This window comes from Elephas maximus, chromosome 4, assembly GCF_024166365.1.
Source record: "Elephas maximus indicus isolate mEleMax1 chromosome 4, mEleMax1 primary haplotype, whole genome shotgun sequence".
Taxonomy (NCBI): Eukaryota; Metazoa; Chordata; class Mammalia; order Proboscidea; family Elephantidae; genus Elephas; species Elephas maximus.
In genome coordinates this window covers 53,816,800-53,823,512 of record NC_064822.1, presented here as the reverse complement: position 1 = coordinate 53,823,512, position 6,713 = coordinate 53,816,800, and the positions used below count along the sequence as shown (strand labels likewise).

The following is a 6,713-nucleotide window of genomic DNA, read 5'->3' as shown; positions in this document are numbered from 1 at the left end:
CATCAGAGGTTTCTAAGAAGCTGGCATTAGTATGAAAGTTAAACATTTTATTTCCTGGCTGCTTGTGAAGTCTGCCTTTCATACCTTCATAAGCATGACTGTATTATAAATGTTTTTAGAAAATAATAACTAAACAATTAAAATTATATTTTCATGCTTGGAAATTAACACACAGATGAAAATCTACAAATACATTTCCCTCCCTTAGCTGCATGGAAACACTGGTGGTACGGTGCTTAAGAGTTAGGCTGCTAACAAAAAGGTTGGCAGTTGAATTCACCAGGCACTCTTTGAAAACTCTCTGGGGCAGTTATACTCTGTCCTGTAGGGTTGCCGTGAGTTGGAATTGACTGGATGGCAATGGCTTTGGTTTTTGTTTTTGTTTTTGTTTTTTTTGCTACACCTATCAACAAAGCAAAGAGATGTCCTGTGTGTTTTCAACTGGATTCTCAGCAAAAGCAGAAACTGATTCTGCTTTGTTTTGAACAGGGTTAACTCCAGGTTCATGCTTAACGCTAAGAATATTTTAGAGTGATACAGATTGTTGATAGCAATTTCACTCCAGTTTTTCTAATTCATTCATTTCCTACGACATGTCACCTATTGCATTATTCAGAAAAGAATACAATGACATATAGAACATACGGGACCATCTCCAAGGACCTTCCTACATAATGAGATCCCTGTGTATAATAACAACAGAAAGTATAAAGTGATAGAAAATGATTAATTATAATTAAAATATTAAGTAATGATTAGAATTACTGATTGCTTCCCACTTTCTCTTTGCATCATTTCTGTTTTTTTCCTAATTTTCAGTATACTAATAAAAATATTACCAATGATAGTAATATACCCACCCATTTTTGAGTACTAACGTTGTATCATTGTGCTAGTCCCTTTTCGCACATGATAATTTTATTTCTATTATGAGTGAAAATCTCTATAGCAGGGGAAACACGACCTGGCTTTCCCTGGTTTATTAGGAGTGCCCTTTCTCAAAGCTCTATAATTTACAGAATGTAGGAATAGTAAATAATTTTGTTGGCTAAAAATGGTCTCCAACATTGAGGTTTTCTTTCCACACTCTTTCTTTCGTTTTAATCTCTCTTCCCTTAACCTTCTTTATCCTTTGCATTGAGAGCTCCATATTTCAAAAAATCAAAGCCACAGGTTCTTATCTATAGGCCCTTCTTTCATGGGGTAAGTGCAGTATTTGGGTCCTGAAAATACACCAGGTGAAAAGGTGGGCAAAAATTTGAAAACTAATAAGACCTAAAATTTATAAGGTCTAATGGAGGTGATGGAAACCCTGGTGGCATAGTGGTTAAGTGCTACGGCTGCTAACCAAGAGGTTGGCAGTTCAAATCTACCAGGCGCTCCTTGGAAACTCTATGGGGCAGTTCTACTCTGTCCTATGGGGTCTCTATGAGTCGGAAACGACTCAATGGCAGTGGGTAATGGAGGTGGTGAAAATCTCTGGATTGGAACAGAGGGTTGCTGAAGATGCGTTTGATTGAGCAGGTTTGAGGAATTGAGCAGGTTTGGGGGAACGCAATGACAAAAACAGTTTTGGACACGTTTCATTAAGTGATATCTCTAATATCCAATGTATATGTAAAGTACTTTGTTGTAGAGATTAGAGGCCAACAAAAAAAGAAAAAGAAACACAAAAACAGGTGCCGTCACGTCGATTCTGACTCATAGCGACCCTACAGGACAGAGTAGAACTGCCCCACAGGGTTTCCAAGGAGCACCTGAGATTCAAACAGCTAAGCTTTTGATTAGCAGCCATAGCTCATAATCACTACACCACCAGGAGCCTACACGGAAGAGGTAAAATCATCAATGATGTTGGGTTTCTATGGAAAGTATACAGAGTGAAGAGAGCAGAGTGTGGGTGAATGTTCAAGATGTCCTCAAAGCATTTTGCTGATTCAGTGAAAGAAACTTTAGAGTAAGCCCAGCTTGAGAGTTTTGGGTAAGCTCATGTCTCCTAAAACTGGCCACTATCTTTCTGGTATTGACGTAAATTTTAACAGCTCTCCTACTTTCCTCAGCTGACAATTAATTGAAGCAAATATCTTTACCAACAATATTGACTATTCAGGGAACAATACTTACAATTCAGCAGTAACATAGCAAACATTGCGGTTTAGGCCATCGAGGAGTTTCATGTCTTCTGAAGTCAACTGGAATTCAAAAACCTATCAAGAGAGAAAAAAAATTTTAAATTACTTTTAGATTATATAATTCCCAGTCTTGGAAATTCCAAGCAAATCTTCAGTATAACCAACCATATGGCTGGGTACAAAAATCAATGAACTAAAGTCAGTGCATTTTCCTAATACTAACAAACACCAGTTAAAAACTAAAAAAGAAAAGATTCCATTTATACTAGCCTACTTTTTTTTTTTTTAGTGATAAGTATCAATGACTCTAGACTTATTGGTAAGATATTTGCATGCTAGATGGTGGGAAATTAATCTGAAAAAATATCAGGTGCCTTCCAACTCAGTGAAATTTCTAGGGGTCCAGTGCTGTGGGGCAAGTCAAGGTACTCCTTCTCAAGTGAAGAATAAGTTGTTACATACAACAGAAAAGGAGGCACAATGCCTGGTGGGTCTCTGCATTTTGGAGGCAACCTATCCCTTATTTGGGTGTGCTACTCCAGCCTATTTATCAAGCGATTCAAAAAGCTGCTAATTTTGAGTGGGGCCCTGAAGAACAGAAGGATCTGCCACATGGTCAGGCTGCTATGCAAGGTGCTCTGCCAAGTGGGCCATAGGATCTGGCTGATCCAACAGTTCCTGATGTGTCAGTGGCAGTCCCCTATTAGTGAATCACTAATTTTAGAGCAGAGCTCTGCCATCTTCTGCAGATAACTACTCTCCTTTTGAGAAATAGCTTTTGTCTTGTTATCATGTATTGAATTGTGTCCTCCCAAAAATATGTCAGCTTGGTTAGTCCATGATTCCCAGTATTGTATGGTTGTCCTCCATTCTGTGATTATAATTTTATGTTAAGAGGATTAGGGTGGGATTGTGACACCACCCTTACTCAGGTCACCTCCCTGATCCAGTATAAAGGGAGTTTCTCTGGGGTGTGGTCTGCACCACTTTTATCTTTCAAGAAGTAAAAGGAAAGGGAAGCAAGTAGAGAGTTGGGGACCTCATACCACCAAGAAAGCAGCACCAGGAGCAGAGTGCGTCCTTTGAACCCAGGGTCCCTGCACCTGAGAAGCTCCTCAACCAGGGGAAGATGGAGGACAAGGACCTTCCTCCAGAGCCAACAGAGAGAGAAAGCCTTCCCCTGGGGCTGACCCGCTGAATTTGGACTCCTGACCTACTCGACTGTGAGAAAATAAATTTCTTTTTGTTAAAGGCATCCACTTGTGGTATTTCTTTTATGGCAGCACTAGATGACTAAGACATCTTGTTCTGAGCCACAGTAGAGACTGAATGCTTAACCATGGACCATCAAGTCACCATGTGGCCTGTCTTAGGCTCGATTCTGTGGAGGAGAAAAAACGGTGAACTGTATATATACATATAACAGAGAGATTTATTTCAAGGAAATGGCTCAAACAGTTGTGGAGGCTAGCGAGTCCCAAATATGTGGGTCAGTGGCAGGTTGGAGGCTTCTCATAACTCACGATGCCATAATGGCTGGTAAACCCAAAATCTGCAGGTCAGATGGCAGGCTGCTGCCTCAGGCCCCAAGAACTGGAGGGCAGAGAATGATGAGTTGGATGTAGGATCCAGAGAGGGTGAACTTTGCCAAAACATTTATATATATATTGGATGCAGGCACCCCTCTCAAAACTCCCCTTCCAACTCATTACTTGCTCACAACAGATAACATTATGGATAATGATTACATCATATCTGCAGAATCACTGAGAATCACAGACCAGCCAAGTTGACACATAATCTTAACCATCTACATGACCTGAACTATCCATCATGAACTGAATGTTGTCTGACCCACAGAATCATAAAATCTTATGTCCACCTCAGCATCCCATCATTAAATGAGGTGGTATATAGGAGATCAGGCTCAAGCAAGACCTGAAAGCACAAATACATGACATGAGGAAGTGGATGAAAGCTTCATCATCTCCAGTCCTGTCACATTACCTTCCTTCACCCAATCTGCACTTAAGGCCTTATTAGGAGTTCCTTATGATTAGTTCACTGTGGAAGAGAATTCTTGTGCCTGGTTTATAAATGGTTCTGCAAGATATGCAGGCACCACTCAAAAGTGGACAGTGGCAGCACCGTAGCCCCTTTCTGGGGCATCCCTGAAGGACAGTGGTGAAGGGAAATCCCCCCAGTGGGCAGAACTTCCAGCAGTGTACTTGGTTGTCATTTTGCTAGGAAGGACAGGTGGCCAGATATGCAATTGTATACTGTTCCCCGGGCTGCGGTTTGGCTGGATGGTCATGGACTTGGAAGGAACATGATTGGGAAACTGGTGACAAGGAAATTGGGGAAAGCCATGTGGATAAGCCTCTCTGAATGGGACAAAGAAATAAAGATGTCCGTGTCTCATGTGAATGTTCACTGTCCTAGTTATCTAGTGCTGTTATAACAATAATATCACAAGCGGATGCCTTTAAGAAACAGAAATTTATTTTCTCACGGTCTAGGAGAATAGAAGTCTGAATTCAGGATGCCAGCTCCAGGGGAGCTTTCCTTCTCTGTTGGCTCTGGGGAAAGGTCTTTGTCTTCAATCTCCCCCCGGTCTAAGCTTCTCAGCACAGGAGCCCTGAGTCCAAAGGATGCCCTATTCTCCTGGCTCCCCTAAGGGTTCTTCATTTTTGGTGGTAGGAGGTCCACCTGTCTCTCTGCTTGCTTCTCTCTTTAATATCTCAAAAGAGATTGATTCAAGATACAACCTAATCTTGTGGTTGAGTCTTGCCTTATTAACATAACTGCCTCTAATCTCACCTCATTAACATGATAGAGGTAGGATTTACAACACAGGAAAATCACATCAGATGATGAAATGGTGGTCATTCACACAATACTGGGAATCATGGACTACCCAAGTTGACCCACATTTTTGGAGGACACAATTCAATCCATTACACTCACCAAAGGGTAGCCTTGGCAGAGGAGGATTTTATTAATCAAATCTATAATATGACGTATTCTGTGGATACCAGTCAGCCTCTTCCTCCAGCCAATCTTCTCATTGCCCAATGGGATCATGAAAGAAGTGGCCATGATGGAAGTGATGGAGGTTATGCATGGGGCTCAGTAACATGGACTTCACTCACCAAGGCCAACCTGGCTACAGTCACTACTGAGTGCCCAATCTACCAGCAGCAGAGACCAACACTGAGTCCCCAAATGGCACTATTGCTAAAGGCAACCAGCCAGCAACCTGGTGGCAGGCTGATTACATTGGATGACTTCCATCAAGGAAAGGGCAGCATTTTGTTTTTTAACGGAGTAGATATTTACTCTGGATATGGATCTGCCTTCCCTGTACACAGTGCTTCTGCCAAAATTACCAACTGTGGACTTACAGGATGCCTTATGCCCCATCATCATTCCCACACAGCATTGCTTTGAATCAAAGAACTCACTTCACAGCAAATGAAGTTCAGCAATTGGCCCTTGCTCTTGAAATTCACTGGTCTTACTATGTTCCCCATTATCCTGAATCAGCTGGCTTGATAAAAGAATGTAGTGGTCTTCTAAAGACACAATCACAGGGAGATACACACAAGTGGCCTGGCTGGGCGTGAAGGTCCCAGTAGTGTGTGTATGGCCACAGCCCATGTAACCTGAGGCCTCGGTGGAGAGGCACTTGATGCCAGTTCGAACATTGTGAAGTGGAATGGAGGCCTGGCCCAGCTGCGGGCGGGTAGGAGGCCAACAGGCCAGCTAGCCCAAGGCAGTGGATGCACTGTCGGTGATGGATGTCATAGAGGAAGAGAGCTTTGCACTGTCTATTTCTTGTACCTCTGATGCAGAATTTGATGCTGTGGTTGTATATTTAGAGGATATTTTCATGGATGACAAACTCCAGTTACTACAGATAAATTTCATGGACAAGTACTACCAGGAGTTTGAAGACACAGAAAAGAATAAACTCACCTACATGCCTATTTTTAATGAATATAGTTCTTTGGTTACTGGGTTGGTGGAGTTCTTTGGTAGAAAAGTATATAAAAGAAAAACTGCTGGAGCGGATCCCTGAATTCAACATGGTAGCTTTCACAACAACATTACAGCACCATAATTTGATGTGGCTGGTGACATATTTGACATGCTGCTCACATTTACGTATTTTCTGGCTTTTAAAGAAACGTCTATGGACTAAGAAGGCCAGGAACTAGATTTAACCAGTGGTTTAGTGGTGACTTCATTGTGCAAACCATCTTCCATGCCAGCTTCCCAGAACAACCTGCAGCACTAGGTCCCACCTCCAGGCTATGGGATCCTTGTGGACATCACCAACCCAATAGACTGGGAGAGGCTAATGGTGACAGGAGAATATATCTTGGAAAGACTGACTCTGTTGCTGTCTTCTGCCACTCTTCATTAATGTTAAGTATTTATGGGTGAAAAAGAACATTACTTGACTCTCCCGGGGCATTTCTGCTGAAACACCTTCTTGTATTCAATAACCCTAGCACTCCTTCCAGAGTAGACACCTCTCAGGTATTCTGAGTCAGGCTCCTCTGGAGACCATGTCCA

At 42.1% G+C, this 6,713-nt stretch overlaps 1 pseudogene; it reads left to right on the top strand.

Moving 5' to 3' along the window:
- The first annotated feature begins 5,928 nt into the window (after window positions 1-5,928).
- LOC126075931 (ADP-ribosylation factor-like protein 2-binding protein) lies at window positions 5,929-6,432 on the top strand (annotated as a pseudogene).
- The last annotated feature ends 281 nt before the right edge of the window (window positions 6,433-6,713 follow it).